Source organism: Gossypium arboreum, chromosome 10 (genome assembly GCF_025698485.1).
Source record: "Gossypium arboreum isolate Shixiya-1 chromosome 10, ASM2569848v2, whole genome shotgun sequence".
Classification (NCBI taxonomy): Eukaryota; Viridiplantae; Streptophyta; class Magnoliopsida; order Malvales; family Malvaceae; genus Gossypium; species Gossypium arboreum.
This window is the reverse complement of record NC_069079.1, coordinates 121,845,470-121,868,002: the sequence shown is the minus strand read 5'-3', so window position 1 is coordinate 121,868,002 and position 22,533 is coordinate 121,845,470. Positions and strand designations below refer to the sequence as shown.

Here is a 22,533-nt window from a genome sequence, read left to right as displayed (position 1 = left end):
TGTTTAAGCCTTTAATGTTTTTGTTTGTATTTTAATTTTAAAAATTCAATTATTTTTAAAAAGTTAGTAGTTAAATTTTATTTTTTTAAAAATGGGAGGCAAATTGATAAGAAAAAAATATAAATATTGAAGACTAAATTTGACATTATAACTAAAATACATATAAAAAATAGTAGATAGCTAGCCATCCCTAAATTATTAATTTATATAAAATAAATTAAAATTATACATATTCAAAAATAAATAAAAGATAACCACCTAAAGAAATTACAATATATTTACCGAATTTAATAACTAATTTTTCACATTTTATAAATTCATTGAGAGGATAGATATTTATCACAAATATTAAAACTACTCCAAACTTGAAACAAGAGTTGAAGTTTTAACCACAGAGTACAACAAACATCACCATCTCACATAACTCCTTATTTAAATTGCTAAGGTTTCAGCCTTTACAAATTTGATTTCTTTGAGATTTCAACTAGATTTAATTGGTATAATTATGATTTTATTGCCAGCTGTAACGCTTTATTTTGCCTAAGATTTGACCCATCGCCCCTTACTATTGGACTACTACTGTCTAAGAGAACAATACTGCAGATTGTTCTTGGAGTCCTTGACTTCAACTATTCTTAAGCAAACGCTAGTAATTCCTTCTTTAGTTGGATCTTTTGAAGTGGAGAAAAGAGTTTGGCATTAGCATTCTTTATTCCAAGCTAGATTCAAGTAAGCTTCAATAAATTGGCCATAGCATGCATCTTATACTCTGCTACTTGTGTTGCCTTTTATTCTGTTATTATCTCTAAATACACCCAAGTCTTATGTGATCTTACGTATGTTGCGTATATGACATTTTGTTCAGTCCCTTTATTTGGATCTCATATGCATATATGTCAAAATGAACTGCCTTATTGTGCCTGTAAGGGAAGATGTATTATTTGAAGACTAGATCTGCCGGTTTGGAGTTGGGACCTATGGTGTCAACAACCAGATCTGTAGTGTATCCTCCCATCATGTCTGTAATTTAAGTGAATTTTGTTTGAAGTTATATCTGCATATGGTTAGAGTATTCAACCACTTAAACAAGCTCAGGTGGCTCTATTTGTATATATTATTGTAATTGTAGTTTTGATTTTCTAATATTCTTAAACTTAATCATTAAAATTTGATGCAGGAAAACTAGACCTTTTTAATGGATGCACTCATTGGGCCAATCCTTGATGTTATTAAGTTCATCGGTCGTAATGCTAGCAAATATCTAAAATACCAAAAGAAATTCACGGAATACGTTGATGATTTCAATCAAGCACGAGCGGATTTGCGTGCCAAGGAGGCTGATTTTCAACAGCAGTTGGAAGACGAGCATCACTTCGGGAAAACGCCAAAGCAGGAAATTAAAAGATGGTTTGAGAAAGTAGAGCAAAAGCTTGGTCATGCTCAACATGTTGAAGATAAAATCAGTAAAGGAAAATATCTCTTCCGCTCATGCTTGGGGAAGCTTGTTGATGGGGCGACTCTGGCAATGAAGGAAGTGTATGCTGAAGGAAATTTCTCTGGGGGCTTGGTTGTTAATGATCCTTCTACCATAGCGGTTAATCTACCTACACCGGAAGTAGTAGGTGCGACCAATGTTAGAGAAGAAATTTATCAGTACTTGATGGGAGATGCAGTTGGATTGATTGGTGTGTGGGGGATGGGCGGAATCGGGAAAACAACCATTATGAAGGATGTCCATAATAGGTTGTTGAGAGAGAGTAAATTTAGAAAATTGATTTGGGTAACTGTATCTCAAGACTTCGATATTCGAAGACTACAAAGTAACATCGCTTCTCAATTGAAGAGAAACTTGTCAGATGATGAAGATACAATCGTCCGTGCAGGGAAGTTATCAGAAATGTTGAGAGGACAAATGAGGTATGTGCTAATATTGGATGATGTATGGAGAAGCTTTTCCCTTGAGGATGTTGGAATCCTTGAGCCAACAACAAATAATAGATGCAAATTAGTTCTGACCACACGTTCAGAAAGGGTTGTTGAATCAATGGGATTTAAGAAAGTTAAAGTTCCTTGTTTTTCTATGGACGAAGCCATGAACCTATTCTCTAGCAAAGTTGGACAAGACATGTTGCCCAATCCAACTTTAGAATCATTAATGGAACTTGCTGTGAGAGAATGTGGTGGACTTCCTCTAGCAATTGTCACACTGGCTGGTTGTATGAGGGGAAAATCCGATCCTTGTATGTGGGAAGATGCTATAGAGGAATTACGAGGCAACATCAGAAACATCAACGAAATGGAAGATAAGGTGTATGGATGTTTAAAATTCAGCTATGATCGTCAGCAACGAATAGACCAAGATTGCCTTTTGTATTGTGCATTATATCCTGAAGATGATGAAATCGATAAAGATGAGATCATTGAAAAGTGGATGGAAGAAGGGCTTATAGATGGATTGGGAAGTAGAAAAGCAATGGAGGGTAGCGGTCATTCCATTTTGCAAAAGCTTGAAGAAAACTGTTTGCTAGAAAGGGTTCAGGATAGGTCATGTATAAAAATGCATGATCTTGTTAGAGATATGGCATTGCATATCACAAGGAAAAGATTTCTGGTAAAAGCTGGTATGCAGTTGGAAGAGGTGCCAAACATGGAGGAATGGGGTGAAGATTTGGAGAAGGTTTCTTTAATGTGCAATTCCATCTCAACAATTCCTCAAACCATGAAATGCCTGAAATTTCCGAAGCTGACAACATTGTTGCTCTCATGGAATGAATTGAAAGAAATTCCTGAATCTTTCTTCGAGCACTTTCCTAACCTTGAGATTATTGATCTTTCACGTAATTGTTTTGAGAGTTTGCCTAATTCTATTTCTAGTTTGGAGAAGCTCACAGTATTGTTACTTAGAGGATGTTGGGATTTAAAGAGTTTGCCTTGTTTATCGAAACTTCAAGCTTTGAAGAAATTGGATCTTGGAGGCAGTGGAATCGAGAAAATCCCTCAAGGTTTGTAAATGTTGGTGAATCTTAGATATCTCAATCTTAGACGTACCATTCGTCTAACGGGGATTCCTACTGGAACACTCTCAAAACTATGCCGGCTTCAGTATTTGGCAATTCATTTTAAATTGGAAAGCGCAGAAGAGTTGAGGGAATTGAATAAGTTGGAGGTTTTTGAGGGCTGGTTCCATAAAGTGTGTGGCTTGAACACGTTTGCAAGTAAGAGAAAAACGCTTTATAAATTCTCCATTTTGGTTTCTGAAATCACCTCTGTTCGTCCCCTGGTATTTAGTAATGTTGTTAGATTTAAGGGGATTAAAATTGACGTTGGAGATGAAATTATACTTCCATACGGCATCAAGGAATTAAGTCTACTAGAGTGCAGGGGTCTGAGAAGTATAAACGATATTGGATTGAGGGATGCAACTGATTTGAAAAAATGTGAACTTCGTGGTTGTAGTGAGTTGGAATCTGTAATTTCATCCCACTTGATCAGCTTCAAAAACTCGAGTCTCTGGATCTAATTGAGTTAGAGAATTTGAAAGTCATAGTTGAAGTTGGAGCTGGAGAATCATCAGTCGGCAGATTTTCCTCCCTCAAAGAGATCACTCTATGGAATTGCGACAAAATTAAGAAATTGTTTTCAGCTGATTGGGTTCTAAGCAACCTGGAAGTGATGGATGTAAGGTATTGTAGTGAATTGGAAGAAATAATAACAGAATCCGAGAAAAAAGATTGGGTTCCAGTAATGAAACCATCAAATTCCCTTTCCCCAAACTGAGGAGGTTAGAATTGTGGAGGCTAGTACAATTGCAGCGCATTTGTAGTGAAAATGGAGTAATGGTTTGTGATTCTCTCCTATCCATTACAATAAGTGATTGTCCAAAGCTAAAGCGGATTCCTCTATATCTTCCACAGCTTGAGATTGATGATGAAGAAGAACTGTCTCCTCCTAAATCTCTCCAGATAATCGAAGTGCGTCCATTAGATTGGTGGGAAGCAGTGGAGTGGGAGCACCCCAATCTCAATATTAAGAGCGTTGTTCGTCCCCTTGTTCAGGTTGTGGAATGGGATTAAGATGTTTGACGAAGTCTATTTAAAACCACAACAGTGCAAACGAATCTTTTATCATACATTTGCAGATCTTTCTCTCTTTCTTTTAAGTGTTTATATAAAATATTAATACTTGTCTTGGTCTATTGTTTTGGTAGATAGTAGATACAATTGAAGAAGAAGATGAAGGTTATGGTGTTCTTTAATAAATAGCTGGTTGTAAATGGTGTTTTATTTCCATGAATAAAGATTAAACCGTCAACTACATTTTATAATTAATTTTTTCATGCATTTTTGTTAATTAGGGTGTTAGGGTTTTATTGAAATCTTCTTTTAGTGTAGGATAAGGATTTTGTTATTTGATATTTTTAATTCTAAGTTAAATATTGGTTATAAAATTATCAAGTCAAATAAAATATCTCTTAGCCACGTCAATTAAAATTTATATATAAATATGTTACGTTAACACCGTTTTTATTTTTTTTATAAATTAAGAAAATTTACTCGCTTTAGGCTACACTATTGAAATAAAATAAATTTCATTTTGTTAAAATGTGTAAATAGTAAATATGTTTATCACTAAACTCGGGCTCTTTTATGATTGAATTCATTATATATTTTTATTATATCTGTTTTTTATACAATATTTATAATTACATATAACTCCTCATCAATCATTAAATAAAAAGACAATGTGCTTAAATGCACTTCAACTTATGTTCTTTTACATCGACAATAATATCGATGTGAATCGAGTTAAGACTAAATCTACAAATTTGATGTATTGTTAAATTTTATATTTTTTAATTTTTAATTTTTATATAATTTATTTCATGAAAATTGTAAAATATTAAATAAAAATAATTTGAAAGGACTTAGATGAATTAAAATTGTAAAAGATGTGAAATAATTAAAGTAAAATTTGAGACCTAATCCTGGCATTCCACGTACAGGTCGTTCTGGCCCCAAGCTGCCCTGTGCATGACATGCTAATAAATGGGTTGCAAGGGTAGCAGTAAATTAATAAATGAACAGACATATATGTTAACTTTAACCCCTAAGACTTTGATTTCCATTTACAATAGATTAAGTTTTCATTAAACCTGTTTTTCTTGTTGATGATTACAAAAGTCCCTTCCCAAGCAATTTTCTCAACCCTAATTGCGGTTGTAAGTTTTTTCCTAAGATAGGAAAGCTATCATAATTAATAAAGAAATGTGGATTTGATTTGAGATGTAAAATTTAATTTGATTTGAAAATAATTTTAAAAATAAATTTTGAGTTAATTAAATTGAGTTATTTAATTTTTTGAGTCAATTTAAATAAACAATTTGAGTCCGATTGATTTGAATTTTACAATTTGAATAATTCAAATAACAAATTGGTATAAATATCTCTTTGGTCCTTGTCAATTTTGAAAAGAGCAAATCGATCTCTCTCTCAATAAAATTACAAAAAGTAATTCAAAGTAATTTTGAAAAGTTCAAAATAATTTTAAATTTCTAAATATTTATAAAAATTCTAAATTTTATACCTTTATAAATATATAAAGAAATTTAATTTCTTTCTAAAATGATAATTTTGGAATCTAAATAAGTTAATAAATAATTCAAATTTATCATACTAAAATATCTTAATTTTACTTTGAATTTTTCAAATATATATGGTTTTAAATTAATGAAGAGAAAGAGATCATCCCCAAGCAAATATCCAATAAGCTTGTGCATGCCCTCTATTTACAGGACTTCAAAAATCATAAGTTATAAAATATTAAGGATCAACATTAAGGTGCCCCATAAATGATTTAGGGGTTACAAGATAATGAATTTAAGGGTTGTGGACATGCATCTTTTAAAGATTATAATAGGATAAATTTGAGGTTACGAACATCCATTTATCAATAGATTTACGATAAGTTATATTTTTAAAATTGAATTATTATGATAAATTATATAAAATACAAAATAAACATGAAATTAATGATTAATTATTCTCCAAATCAATCTTTCCTATTTTTATAAATTCATCTATTATTATCCTTTTCTTTTCAAGTACCGTTAATTAATTCTTACTTATTCTCAACATTATAGTATATGATTAGAACTAGGCAAAGAAATCGAAAAATTGATTCGAATCGATGTATTTGATTTAATTTGGTTCAGGTTTTGTAATGTTCAGTTTGATTTTTGGTTGATATTATCACCCAAACTGCATAATTTGATTCGGGTTCGTTTTTTTCACAGAGAACCTATTTTATTCAAATCAACTCAAATGAAAAAAATTATATTTAAAGGAATAGTTTTAATACAATAATAAATTGATCATTTCAATGTCTATATAGAGTAATTAATTTAACTGTATTATTATTATTATTATTATTATTATTATTATTATTATTATTATTATTATTATTATTATTATTAAAAACTAGATATGATGATATAAAATATTAAAATTATAGAAATATGTCATAAAAAGTTATAAAAGTGTGGTTTTGTTTTTGTATTAGAATAAGTGGATATTTTTAAATATAATAATTATAATTATAAGCATAATTTTAATTTTCTTTTAAGAAAATGGTTTATTAAACTTTATAATATTTTATTTATAAAAGAAGCAATTCTACACAAGCTATTAAATATATATATTTGATAGTTATGAATTTAATAAATTATATTGACATATAGTAATGACTCAAATTTTTAGGTATGTAATGGTTCAATTATAACTAATTAAAGTTAGCAACTAATTAGAAGAAATGACACAACAAAACATTAGGCCTAAGAATGCTTTACCTATTAGCTTTCCTTTTAACCAGTTTAAATTATTTATACACTAAATAGCTCAACTTAAAATATTTTTAAATGATTATGATATTTATTTAATTATTTAATTCACTTTATAAATGTATAAATGAATCTAGAGCATGTATTATGATTTTTATGAAGAGAAAAAAAATCAAGAATTGCATTATTAGATTTTTTTAAAACTAAGATAATGTGACAATTTTTTTGACAAAGCCCATATTTTCTAAAACCGTTGAACCGAACTGAATTCACCACTATATATGATATATATGAAGTGGTAAGAAGATATAACTTCAAAGTACCAAAATTCTTATGTTTTCATGACTTTCAGGGATTACTTTTTTGTATCATTCATATCCGTTTTATGGAACACATTTAGCATTTATGACTACCTTTTTTAATAATGTCCGTTTTAGGTCTCCCTCTAAAAATACAATATACCTTACCATGATACCCAACACTTATTGGTTGAGATACTACTATTAGGGCATAGATATTTTGTTTTGAAGGATAATGTGAGGTATAGATATTCTCTTATATTCAATGGTTCTCATTCTTTTTTTGTGTGTGTTTTTCGAATTGTCACATATGCCTTCTGAGTTTTCAATTATTTTTCTTTACAAACTTGTAACACCCCAAACCCGGCCTAGACGTTATAGCCGAATCTGGTGATGTCACAAGGGTTGAGTTTTGGAAACAGTGTTGCTCGATAAACCATCCAAGTTTTATAACTATTACTGATAACGTTATTTAATTAATTCATTTACCAAAACAATATTTGCAATGGAGGTTTTAAAATCCTTATATTTTGAAAAATCCAGTTAGTACTTTTGAAAAATCCAGTTCGTACTTTCGAAAAAAACCCTTTGATTTTGTAAAATCATAATTTTAGTCAAACAACGCTGTAAAAGTTTAAACATAACCAAAACCAAATAAAAAAATTTTAAACAATCTAGAGAGTCCAACAATTACAAAACTCCCAGAAATAATTCGAAATTAAATAAAACCATTACTTAAAGTCAATTCACAAACTTGTGGTCACCGTGAGACTCCGTCGTACCGATCCGCCTAAGTCTGTGGATTACCTAACAAAATAGACAAACTGAAGTGAGTTTACATAAACTCAGTGTGTAACCCAACAGAATTAAGCATGTAAACATACAGTTTTATAAACACAGTCAGAAGTAGATACAATTTTAGATTCAGAATCAATTCCAGAAGTAGACATGCATAAATTCTACCCCCCATCCTCTACAAACCATCTCCGACCATCCATCACACCATGTGGGGTTAAAAACACCCACCCATCCCTACACACAAACTTGTGCCATTACGACACGTATCAGAATATATGTAGCCATGCTGCCAGAGTATACGCGATTAACGCCGATCATAATACTTCCTCCTCAAATACAAATCTCACCCCAAATTAGATACAAAATTATCCAATTAAACATGCTTGACATGCTTTCAAACAAATAACAGATATATATATATATATATATATATGACAGTACAGTTAGGCATACATTTAGTATCCTACTCAAATCAGTCTATCAGAGTATCATAACATTCAAAATAGGGTTTAAATAGCCCTTACCGACCCTACAGTAGGCCTACAGTCAATCAGAGCGAACCGTGCGACCCTAGTAAAAATTCCAGAATTATAGGCCCACATGCCTATGTGGGCTCATACGCCCAGATTGGTTTTTACCCGTATGGCCCACATGGTTTGGCTCAAACTTCACACGCCCAACTTGGCCATGCATGTGTGGCCCACATGGCCACACTCGAGCCACCAAACGGTCGTATGCTGCGCATGGCCATGCATTCGTCGACCATGCGATCATTTTTCACACACGGCCATCTACACGGACGACCACACCCCTGTATGGCGTCGATAGTGCAATTTTTTGGCTTTCACCGAAACTCAGATTTTTGCATTTTAGGAACACACCTGGTACGGTTTCGATGCAACAACACCCCCGAGACACTTAGCATATTCAGTCGCATAACAGAGATTCTGCACAATTAGGCCGCTGATTAAAAACCCCCAACCCCTTGATCTTCTTCAATAACGAACGAAGAGCATCGAAATAGGGGAATACGAAAATTTGGCAACAAAAAGATAACAAGAATAAAAATAGAGGTAAGAAAGAAAAAGGGAAAAAGTGGCAGAGAGCAAGAAAGAAAAAGGAAAAAAGTGGCAGAGAGCAAGAAAGAAAAGGAATAACTTCAGATTTTTAAGAATTTCTGAAAGAGAGGAAATTTGGGAAAAAATAAAAATAAAATTATATCGGACAAGTTATCAGGAATCCCCCAAATTCCTCTCCACTATCCCACTGACAACCACTTCCTCAGAAACCCAATTCCATTGAAACTCTACAGATAACAAAGCAAAAATAATACCCACGCTTCCGCAGGGATTTGAGCACAGGACCTCCAACACACCAGTTCCTTTACCACTCGAACCAGCAGACTCATTCTGATATGAAATTATAGGCAATTAAATATAAGCCCATTGAACAAAGATAGGGCTTAGATCCAAAAATAACAAAAAATTGCTAAAAATAAAACTTGAACTTGATACCTCACACACACACACTCAGAACACTTAACCATTGAAGCAGATATATACTTGTTTCTGATTTTACAGAAGCAGAAATAAATTATTTGGAATGTTACAACTCTACCACCTAAAAGAAATTTCGACCTCAAAATTTACCTGATCTGAATAGATAAGGATGCTGCTATCGCATCGAGTCCTCAGGTTCCCACGTGGCCTCCTCGGTACCATGATTCCGCCACAAAACCTTTACTAAAAGAATAGACTTCCTCCTCAGAACCTTAACGTCTCGATCCAGAATCTGAACCGGCTCTTCCTCAAAAGTTAAGTCTGGCCTAACCTTAATTTCCTCAACAGAGACAACATGAGATGGATCTGACCGATACCGCCTCAACACCAAAACATGAAATGCGTCATGGATATGGTTTAACTTTGGGAGTAGCTCTAACTGATAAGCGACTGGTCTCACACGCTTCAGAATCCGATACGGCCCAATGAACCTAGGGCTCAACTTGCCATTGCGACCGAATCTCAAAACTTTCTTCCATGGAAAAACCTTAAAAAACACAAAGTCTCTCACAGAGTACTCAATATCTCTCCTTCAGATCTACATGAGACTTCTGCCTATTAGAAGCCGCTTTCAGACGATCCCGAATTAGTCTAACCTTATCTTTAGTCTCAGAAACCAACTCATGACTCAAAACTCGACGTTCATGCATCTCAGTCCAACATAGTGGAGTACGACACTTACGACCATATAAAGCCTCGTAAGGTGCCATCTGAACGCTAGACTTAAAGTTGTTGTTGTAGGCGAACTCAACTAGCGGCAGATAATCCTCCCAACTACCTTGGAAGTCAATCACGTAACTCTGAAGCATGTCCTCCAGCATCTGAATCACCCTCTAAGATTAACCATCGGTCTGAGGATGGAATGCAGTACTGAAGTCCAACCTTAAACCCAGAGCCTGATGCAATTTCTTCCAAAACCGAGATATGAAGCGAGGATCTCTATCAGAAATGATCGATACAGGAACCTCATGCAGTCTCACAATCTTAGAAATGTAGAGCTTTGCTAACTTTTGCAAAGAATAGTCCGTCTGAACTGGAATAAAATGAGCAGACTTGGTCAATCGATCCACGATGAGCCAAACAGAATTCATCTTAGTGGGTATCAAGGGCAACCCACTAACGAAGTTCATCGTCACACATTCATATTTCCATAAGGGAATCTTAAATGGCTGCATCAAACCCGAAGGCAACTGGTGATCAGCCTTAACCTGTTGGCACATCAGACATTAAGCCACAAAATTTTTAATCTCACGCTTCAAACTCAGCCACCAGTACAACTCACGGAGATCGTGGTACATCTTATTACCACCGGGATACATAGCATAAGGGCTACTATGCACCTCCCTCAGAATATACTGCCTCAAATTAGTATCATTCAATATACAGATTCGTCCCTAAAAATAGAACACCATTATTATTCTACCCAAAATCTAAAGTACTGCAACTCTCAACTTGACGAAATTGCAAACTTAGAGACTCATCCCCCAACTACCTATCTCGAATCTACTCAATCCAAGTCGGCTTAACTTGTAACTTGGCTAACAGACTCTCATCATCGAACAAACTAAGACGAGCAAACATCACCCTCAGATCAGTCATCGTTTTGCGACTAAGAGTATCGGCTACCACATTAGCCTTACCAGAATGGTACTCTACCGTGCTGTCATAATCCTTAAGCAACTCAATCCATCGGCGCTGTCTAAGATTCAACTCCTTCTAAGTAAGAAGGAACTTGAGACTCTTATGATCAGTGTAGATAATACACCTCTCACCATACAGATAGTGCCTCCAAATTTTCAACGCAAAGATCACAGCTGCCAACTTGAGATCATGCGTCAGATAGTTTTCCTCATGTATCTTAAGCTGACATGATGCATAAGCCACAACCTTTCTATCTTGTATCAATACACATCCCAAACCGATGTGTGATGCATAACTGTAGACCACAAACTCCTTGTCGGATTCAGGCTGTATCAAAACAAAAGCCTAAGTCAGAACAGACTTGAGCTTTTTGAAGCTCGACTACTGTGCATTAGTCCAGATAAATGAAACACCCTTTCAAAAAAGCATAGTTAAAGAAGCTACAATCAGAGAGAATCCCTCAACAAACCACCGATAATAACCCGTCAAACCTAGAAAACTGCGGATCTTATACACATTCTTTGGCTATTTTCAATCTAGCACAGCCTCAATCTTCCTCGAATCTACACGAATCCCCTCAACAGACACTACATGGCCCAAGAAATTTACCTCTCGTAACTAGAACTCACACTTACTCAACTTAGCTTAGAGCTGCTTTGCACGAAAAATTTGAAGTACCACTCTAAGATGCTCATCATGCTCATCATCACTCTTAGCGTAAACCAAAATTTTATCGATAAAAACCACGATAAATTGATCCAGATAAGGCTGAAAGACATGATTCATCAGATCCATGAATGCAGTCAAAGCATTCGTCAGACCAAAAGGCATAACTAGGAACTCATAATGTCCATAACAAGTCCTAAATGTATTTTTATGAACATCAACTTCCTTAACCCTCAACTAATGATACTCGGAACGAAGATCTATTTTAGAGAACACTGAAGCTCCCCGTAACTGATCAAACAAGTCATCGATCCTCGGAAGTGGATACTTATTCTTTACAATTAACTTGTTCAACTGTCGATAATCGATGCACGTCATCATGGTTCTATCCTTCTTCTTAACAAACAGAACTGGTGCTCCCCATGAAGACACACTAGGACGGATGAAACCACGATCCAGAAGCTCTTGCAGTTGAGCCTTAAGCTCCATAAGCTCCTTTTGTGTCATATGATACGGAGCGATAAACACAAGATTTGTACCTAGTAGAAGCTTAATTCCAAACTCGATTTCTCGATTCAGAGGTGAACCTAGTAACTCTTCAGGAAAGACATCTGGAAAGTCCCTCACTGTTTTGATATCTCCAACAGAAAAACCCCAAAATCAAAAACACTAACGTAAGCCAAATACACCTTACACCATTTCTGAACCAATTTCTCAGCCACAAGAACAGAGATCACATTGGACAAATAATCTCAACGCTCACCAATTACAACCACCTCCAAATTATCCTTCATCCTCAGAACGACCCTATTAGATGCTTAGTCTAAACTGACCCGGTACTTAACCAACCGGTCTATACCCAAGATTAGATCGAACTCTCCAAACAAAAGCTCCATTAGATTTGCCAGAAAAATAGTCCATTACACTATTAGTGGAACATTTCTATAAATTTTACTAACCCGAATGAACTGCCTCAACGAACTTAGTATAGTAACCTCATTAGAAGTACTCTCAACAGAAATATCCAGAGTTTCAGATACAGTAATAGTCACGTAAGAGTGTGTAGAACCTATGTCTATTAGAGCAGTATAAGGTACATCAAATATAAGGAACGTATTTGTGATGACATCAGGAGCATCTCTATCCTCGTGACTTCGTGCAACATAAACTAGTGCAGGCTGTCTCGCCTCAGTTTGACCATCACCTCTGACCGGTGTTCTCTGCCCACGACCCATACCATTACCACCTCTAGCCTGTCAATGGCCCCTAGGTTGCTGCTGAACTACCCTCTAAGATTGCACAGAACCTGGTGCCGAAGCTTGCATCTGATCAGCCTTCTGTGGACACTCCTTAATACGGTGCTCTAGAGACTCACACCTCAGACAAACCTCTAACCTCCTCCAACACTCGCCCGGATAGCGTCTACAATCACTGTATGGCTGCAACCTAGTAGGAGCAACATGGGCCCCTACTCTAACTGGCCCGCCAGATCTGGCCTTTTTCTTAGACCTCTGCATCGAACTTGAGGGCTCTAAATCCCTCTTGTTCTTACCCTTCTCTCGATCCCTATTCTGGCACTCTACGCGCTTAACATCTTCGATGATCTTAGCCTTCTCTACCAGAACTGCAAACTCTCACTCTCGCTCTCTCTATGGAGGTATTAGCACCCTCAAATTATCCCTTAAACCATCCTCAAATAAGACGCACCTCTCATACTCAGTCGCCACCATATCTCGAGCGTAGCGGCTCAGCATCAAAAACTCAGCCTCATACTCGGTCACAGATCTATCGCATTGCGTGAGATTCATGAACTCACACCTACGAGCATCCACATAATTAACTCACACATACTTGCTCTAGAAGGTAGTTTTGAAGAAATCTTAACTCAGACAATCAGACTAGGTATCCTTCTCAACTGTTAACCACCACTGATAAGCCTCATCGCGAAGCAATGAGACTGCACCCTTCAGTTTTTACTTAAGAGTGTAATCTAGATCATTCATGATCATCTCAGTGGCCTCCAACCAATATTCAGCCACATTAGAGGCGACTCAAGTGACGGCCCTAAACAACTCAGCACCATTAGACCGGAGTCGTTTAGTTACCGACCCTCAACCCTCAACTCCAGAGTGGGGTCCAACAACCCTCTCCAAGATTCTCAACATGGCTTGGGACAATGCGTCATCCCCAGCCGAGTGACTTTGAGACCCAGTCTTAGTAACAAGCGATACTGGTGTCTCAGTCGTATTCAATTTGGGCATACTGCCTAGAGAGGAAAACTCAGCTCGAGCCCTCTACGATTTCTACCACAGCCTTTAATACCACGTCCGCGAGTTTCACGAGTGCTTATCATAAATTCGAGTTTTAATCTACATTAAAAGTTTTATACATCAGTTTCAGTATTTATTAACAAATGTTTTATGTATAAATTATTAGAAGTTTAGAATTGTTTTCAGATATTTCAGTCTCTAGCTAACTCAGTACAGTTTTAGAAGATACTATCTACAGTGTTTTAGAGCAATTCTAACTAAGTTTCAGAAATTCTTATAGGATCGGCACCGGAGACTCGGTGTACCACATAATACTTTTCTTTTTCAAATTATTAAGGATATTTGAAAACCAATTATATTTAAAACAAAATTTTGAAACCCAAAATTTACAGTTGAGTTTTGCAACTTGACTCTGATACCACTAAATGTAACACCCCAAACTCGGCCTAGACGTTATGACTGAATCTGGTGATGTCAAAAAAGTTGAGTTTTGGAAACAGTGTTACTCGATAAACCATCCAATTTTTATAACTATTACTGATAATGTTATTTAATTAATTCATTTACCAAAACAATATTTGCAGTGGAGGTTTTAAAAATGTTATATTTTGAAAAATCTAGTTCGTACTTTTGAAAAAAAACCCTTTGATTTCGTAAAACCGTAATTTTAATCAAACGACGCTTTAAAAGTTTAAACATAACCAAAACCAAATAAAAAAATTTTAAACAGTCCAAAGAGTCCAACAATTACAAAACTCCCAAAAATAATCTGAAATTAAATAAAACCATTATTTAAAGTCAATACACAAACTTGTGGTCACCGTGAGACTCCGTCGCACCGATTTGCCTAAGTTTGTAGATTACCTGACAAAACAGACAAACAGAAGTGAGTTTATGTAAACTCAGTGTATAACCCAATAGAATGCAAACATACAGTTTTATAAACACAATCGAAGCGAATCTGATTTGATTCGAGAATCGGCCAGATTTCAAAAGCAGACATGCATAAATCTTACCCCCATCCTCTACGTACCATCTCCGACCATCCCATCACACCATGTGGGGTTAAAAACACCCACCCATCCCTACACACCAACTTGTGCCATTAAGACACGTATCAGAATATATGCAACCATGCTGCCAGAGTATAGGCGATTAACATCAATCAGAATACTTCATCCTCAAATACAAATCCCGCCCCAAATTAGATACAAAATTATCGGATTAAACATGCTCAACATGCTTTTAAACAAATAACAGATATACATATGACAGTATAGTCAGGCATACATTTAGTATCCTACTCAAATCAGTCTATTAGAGTACCATAACATTTAAAATAGAGTTTAAATAGCTCTTATCGACCCTATAGTAGGCCCACAGTTGATCAGAGCGACCTGTGTGACCCTAGGGAAAATTTCAAAATTATGGGCCCACATACCCATGTAGACCACACGCCCAAATTGGCCTTTGCCCATGTGGCCCACACGGCCTAGCCCAAAGTCCACACGTCCATGTGACATGCCTGTGTGGGCCCACACACCCAACTTGGCCATGCCCATGTGGCCTACATGACCACACTTGAGCCACCACACGGCTATGTATTCGTCAATCACACGGTCGTGTCTCGCACACCGCCATCCATACGGCGACCACACACCCATGTGACATCGACAATGCAGTTTTTTAACTTTCACCGAAACTCAAATTTTCGCATTTTTGGAACATACCTAGTACGGCTTCGACGCAACAACACTCCCGAGACACTCAGCACCTTCAATCGAATAACAGAGATTTCGCACAATTATGCCGCTAATTGAAAACCCCCAGCCCCTTGATCTTCTCCAGTAACGCACAAAGAGAACCAAAATAGCAGAATACGAAAATTTGGCAGCAAAAAGATAACAGGAATAAATTCGACGGCAAGAAAGAGAAAGGGAAAAAGTGGCAGAGAGCAAAAAGAAAAAGGGAAAAAGTGGCAGAGAGCAAGAAAGAAAATGAATAACGTCAGATTCTTGGGAATTACTAAAAGTGAGAAAATTTAGGAAAAAAATAAAAATAAAAAAATCAGATAAGTTATGAGGAATCCTCCAAATTCCTCTCCAATATCCCACTGACAACCATTTCCTCAGAAACCCAATTCCACCGAAACTCTACAGATAATAGAGCAAAAACAATACACACACGCTTGCGCAGAGATTCAAACACAGGACCTCCAGCACACTAGTTCCCTTACCACTCAAACAAGCAAGCTCATTCTAATATAAATTTACAAGTAATTAAATATAAGCCCATTGAACAAAGATAAGGCTTAGATCCAAAAATAACAAAAATTGCTAAAGATAAGACTTGAACTTGGGACCTCTCACATGCCTTAAAATATTTAACCACTAAAGCAAATACATACTTATATCAAATTTTACAGAAGCAAAATTAAATTATTTGGGGCGTTACAAAACTACTTGTAGATTTATATTCATTATTATGGGAAAAAAATCAATACTTTTTATAATTTAATTTAAAATTTGTTTTTCAATTATAGGCATAATGTCAAATTTAACTGTTAATTGTTATATCGTTTATCAAATTAATTCTTGTTCTTATTTTGAGCGAAATTTGAAGATTAATCTTCTATAAAGAGCCAAACTGTTGTTTTAAAACAAAAATGCTGACTAAAAAAAATTAAAATTTTTTTAACAATGTTAGTATGACAACTCACGAGAAATCCATTTATACTTCATGTTGATACTTGACATGATCTTATTTGTCTTATATGCCACATTCATAAATAATTTAAAATATTAAAAAAAGTAAAAAGATATATAAAACGTTCATAGAAATTCAAAAAAAAAGTATGTGTAGATTTGCATTCCGATTGCCATGTTTAAACATTTAATGTTTTAGTTTGTATTTTAGTTTTTAAAAATTCAATTATTTTTAAAAGGTTAGTGGCTAAATTTTTTAAAAAAAAGTAGGGAGCCAAATTGATAAGAAAGAAAAAATATTGAAGGTTAAATTTGACATTATATCTAAAATATATATAAAAATAGTAAATAGCTAGTCATCCTAAATTATTAATTTATATAAAATAAATTAAAATTATACACTTCGAAAAACAAAAAAAGATAACCAACTAAAGAAATTATAATATATCTACCGAAGCAATTTAATAACTAATTTTTATATTCTATAAATTCATTAAGATGATAAACATATATCTCATATTTTAAAGCTACTCCATATTTAAAACAACTTTTAACCACCGAGTACAACAAATATCACCATCTCACATAACTCCTTATTTAAATTGCTAAGGTTTCAGCCTTAACAAATTTGATTTCTTTAGGATTTCAACTGGGTTTAATTGGTATAATTATGATTTTGTTGCCAGCTGTAACGCTGTATTTTGCCTAAGATTTGACCCATCGCCCCGCACTATTGGACTACTTAAGAGAACAATACTGGAGATTGTTCTTGGAGTCCTTGATTTCAGCTATTCTTAAGCAAACGCTAGTAATTCCTTCTTTAGTTGGATCTTTTGAAGTGGAGAAAAGAGTTAGGTACTAGCATTCTTTATTCCAAGCTATAGGTTCAAGTAAGCTTCAATAAATTGGCCATAGAATGCATCTTATAGTCTTCTACTTGTGTTGCCTTTTATTCTGTTATTATCCCTAAATACACCCAAGTTTTATGTGAAAAATAAAATAAAATAAAGAACACACAAATTTTATTTTGAAACCCTTTCAGAAAAAATCACGGAAAGAGGAGAAGAAAATTTATTATGTTGAAAAAAAAATTTAATCAATACAAGAGGAATAGACTATGTCTATTTATAGGCTTGTAAAGCCATATTCTAGTAGGATTGAAACACTTTATCCTAATCAATATAAAATAGATGGAGTTTAATAAGGCTTAAAAACTTTATTCTAAAATAAAATAAAAGAAGTCTAGTTCTATATGGATTTTACTCTTTTTTATTTTCTATCATATTTTATTTAAATAAAAATTGAGTTATTTAATTCTAACATATTATGTGATCTTACTTATGTTGCATATATGACATTTTTCAGTCCCTTTATGTGGATCTCATATGCATATATGTCAAAATGAACTGCCTTATTGTGTCTGTAAGGGAAAATGTATTATTTGAAGACTAGATCTGGTGGTTTGGAGTTGGGACCTATGGTGTCAACAACCAGATCTGTGCTGTATCCTCCCATCATGTCTGTAACTTTAGTGAATTTTGTTTGAAGTTATAAGTACTGCATATGCTTAGAGGATTCAACCACTTAAACAAGCTCAGGTGGCTCTATTTGTATCATTGTAATTCTCCTTTTGATTTTCTAATATTCTTAAACAATATGCTAAATTTGATGCAGGAAAACTAGACCTTTTTAATGGCTGAACTCATCGGGCATATCCTTGATGTTATTAAGTTCATCGGTCGTAATGCTAGCAAATATCTAAAATTCCAAAGGAAATTCACTGAATACGTTGATGATTTCAATCAAGCACAAGCGGATTTGCGTGCCAAGGAGGCCGATTTTCAACAGCAGTTGGAAGACGAGCATCACTTCGGGAAAATGCCAAAGCAGGAAGTTAAAAGATGGTTTGAGAAAGTAGAGCAAAAGCTTGGTCATGCTCAACATGTTGAAGATAAAATCAGTAAAGGAAAATATCTGTTCCGCTCATGCTTGGGGAAGCTTGTTGATGAGGCGACTCAGGCAATGAAGGAAGTGCATGCTGAAGGAAATTTCTCCGGGGGCTATGTTGTTAATGATCCTTCTACCATAGAGGTTAATCTACCTACACCGGAAGTAGTAGTTGCGACCAATGTTAGAGAAGAAATTTATCAGTACTTGATGGGAGATGCAGTTGGATTAGTTGGTGTGTGGGGGATGGGCGGAATAGGGAAAACAACTATTATGAAGGATAAATTTAGAAAATTGATTTGGGTAAATGTATCTCAAGTCTTCGATATTCGAAAGCTGCAAAAGGACATCGCTTCTCAATTGGAGAGAAAGTTGTCAGATGATGAAAATACAATTGTCCGTGCAGGGAAGTTATCAGAAATGTTGAGAGGAGAAATGAGGTATGTGCTAATATTGGATGATGTATGGAGAAGCTTTTCCTTTGAGGATGTTGCAATCCTTGAGCCAACAACAACCAATGGATGCAAATTAGTGTTGACCACACGCTCAGAAAGGGTTGTTGAATCAATGGGATTTAAGAAAGTTAAAGTTCCTTGTTTTTCTATGGAGGAAGCCATGAACTTATTCTTAAGCAAAGCTGGACAAGACATGTTGCCCAATCCAACTTTAGAATCATTAATGGAACTTGCCGTGAGGGAATGTGGTGGACTTCCCCTAGCAGTTGTCACACTGGCTGGTTGTATGAGGGGAAAATCTTATCCTTGTATGTGGGAAGATGCTATAGAGGAATTACGAGGCAACATCAGAAACATCAACGATATGGAAGATAAGGTGTATGGATGTTTAAAATTCAGCTATGATCGTCTGCAACGAATAGACCAAGATTGCCTTTTGTATTGTGCATTATATCCTGAAGATGATGTAATCGATAAAGATGAGATCATTGAAAAGTGGATGGAAGAAGGGCTTATAGATGGAATGGGAAGTAGAAAAGCAATGGAGGGTAGCGGTCATTCCATTTTGCAAAAGCTTGAAGAAAACTGTTTGCTAGAAATGGTTCAAGATAGGTCATGTATAAAAATGCATGATCTTGTTAGAGATATGGCATTGCATATCACAAGGAAAAGATTTCTGGTAAAAGCTGGTATGCAGTTGGAAGAGGTGCCAAACATGGAGGAATGGGGTGAAGATTTGGAGAAGGTTTCTTTAATGTGCAATTCCATCTCAACAATTCCTCAAACCATAAAATGCCTGAAATTTCCGAAGCTGACAACATTGTTGCTCTCATGGAATGAATTGAAAGAAATTCCAGAATCTTTTCTTTGAGCACTTTCCTAACCTTGAGATTATTGATCTTTCACGTAATTATTTGGGGAGTTTGTCTAATTCTATTTCTAGTTTGCAGAAACTCACAGTATTGTTACTTAGAGGATGTTGGAATTTAAGGAGTTTGCCTTGTTTATCGAAACTTCAAGCTTTGAAGAAATTGGATCTTGGAGGCAGTGGAATCGAGAAAATCCCTCAAGGTTTGGAAATGTTGGTGAATCTTAGATATTTCAATCTTAAACGTACCATTCGTCTAACGGGGATTCCTACTGGAACACTCTCAAAACTATGCCGGCTTGAGATTGTGCGTTCATTTTAAATTGGAAAGCGCAGAAGAGTTGAGGGAATTGAATAAGTTGGAGGTTTTTGAGGACTGGTTCCATAACGTGTGTGGCTTGAACACGTTTGCAAGTAAGAGAAAAACGCTTTAAAAATTCTCCATTTTGGTTTCTGAAATCACCTCTGTTCGTCCCCTGGTATTTAGTAATGTTGTTAGATTTAAAGGGATTAAAATTGATGTTGGAGATGAAATTATACTTCCATACGGCATCAAGGAATTAAGTCTACTAGAGTGCAGGGTGTGAGAAGTATAAACGATATTGGATTGAGGATGCAACCGATTTGAAAAATGTGAACTTCGTGGTTGTAGTGAGTTGGAATCGTAATTTCATCCCACCGTGATTAGCTTCAAAACTCGAGTCTCGGATCTAATTGAGTTAGAGAATTTGAAAGTCATAGTTGAAGTTGGAGCGGAGAATCATCGATCGATGATTTTCCTCCTCAAAGAGATCACTCTATGGAATTGCGACAAAATTAAGAAATTGTTTTCAGTGATTGGGTTCTAAGCAACCGGAAGTGATGGATGTAAGGTATTGTAGTGAATTGGAAGAAATAATAATGAATCCGAGAAAAAAGATTGGGTTCCAGTAATGATACCATCAAATTCCCTTTCCCCAAACTGAGGAGGTTAGAATTGGGGAAACTGGTACAATTGCAGCGCATTTGTAGTGAAAATGGAGTAATGGGTTGTGATTCTCTCCAATCCATTACAATAAGTTATTGTCCAAAGCTAAAGCGGATTCCTCTATATCTTCCACAGCTTGAGATTGATGATGAAGGAAAACTATCTCCTTCTAATTCTCTCCAGAGAATCCAAGTGTATCCAATAGATTGGTGGGAAGCAGTGGAGTGGGAGCACCCTAATTTCAATATTAAGAACGTTGTTCGACCCTTGCTCGAGATTTGGTGAAGATGTTTGATGATGTCTGTTTAAAACTATAACCGTGGGGTTTTTTACTAAAAAAATATAAAAAAAATAAAAAAATTTGAAAATAATACAGTAAAAAAAGTAAATACGAAAATGGTATGTCAGGGTGGTCACGCCAATCTGACAAGCGGCACCACCCTGACAAACAGTACCAAACAGTAAAAAAACGAAAAAAAAAAAAAGGGACATGTTGGTGCCAGAGGCGGCACCAGTGTTGCCTCTGGCAGAGGTAGCACCGGTGTCTGCTTTTGGTCCGATTTGACCCCTCATGCAGAGGGGTTTTGTTATTTTGTTTGGGGGACCATAATATATGGTCCCCAAGCTTCATTTTCAGCAAAGAAAAAGAGAGAAGAAGGGAAGAAGGGAAGAAGGGAAGAAGAGAAGAAGAAGAAAGAAAAAGGAGAGGAAGAGAAGGAGGCTGCGGTGAGAGAAGAAAAAGAAAAAGAAAAGAGAAGGAGAAGAAGAAGAGGGAAGGAAAAGAAGGAAAGAAAAAGGTAATTTTTTATAAATTTTAGTAATTAATGTTAGTTTAATAACGTTTTAGATTTAAATCAAATATAATTTTTATTTTTATTTTTTCTAAGGTGTTATTTGGTTAAGAAGAGATATTAAGGTATGTTCGTATTTATTTTATATTTTCATTGAAGTATTAAGCATTTATGTGTAAAGAATATTTTTGTTATTATTTTATGTAATTTATTTGTTAAGTGTGTGTTTTAGGTTGTTTAAAAGATTTTTTAATTTATTTGATTTATTATAGAATTTTTTATTTTTTATTTTTTATGTGATCGGGGTTTTAAACTTTTTACAAAAATAGTAAAAATTTAAAATTAAAAATATATTAATGAAAAAATACGAGAAGAAATAAAATCTGAAAAAAACTTTATTGGAGAAAGTGGTGGTGACGAGTTTTTGTTAAAATAATATAAAAAATAAAATATGAAAATAGTATAATTAAAAAATAAAATCTGAAAATAAAAAATACGAACAATGTGCCAAAGTCAGTTACTTATTAAATTAATATAAAAAACTTAAATAATACATTTGAATGATTTTATGCTAAAATAAAATACCAAAATAATATATTTTAAAAATAATATCTGAAAAAATACGAATAAAGTGCTAAAATCAGGGTTATTTATTAAAAATATAAAAATACTTAAATAATACATTTGAAGCATTATGTACTAAAATAATATAAAGAAATAAAATACGAAAAT

At 34.8% G+C, this 22,533-nt stretch overlaps 2 pseudogenes; both read left to right on the top strand.

Annotated features, from left to right (window-relative positions):
• The first annotated feature begins 447 nt into the window (after window positions 1–447).
• Window positions 448–4,324, top strand: LOC108489054 (probable disease resistance protein At4g27220; annotated as a pseudogene).
• Window positions 4,325–18,465: 14,141 nt separating this feature from the next.
• LOC108487758 (probable disease resistance protein At1g61300) lies at window positions 18,466–21,295 on the top strand (annotated as a pseudogene).
• The last annotated feature ends 1,238 nt before the right edge of the window (window positions 21,296–22,533 follow it).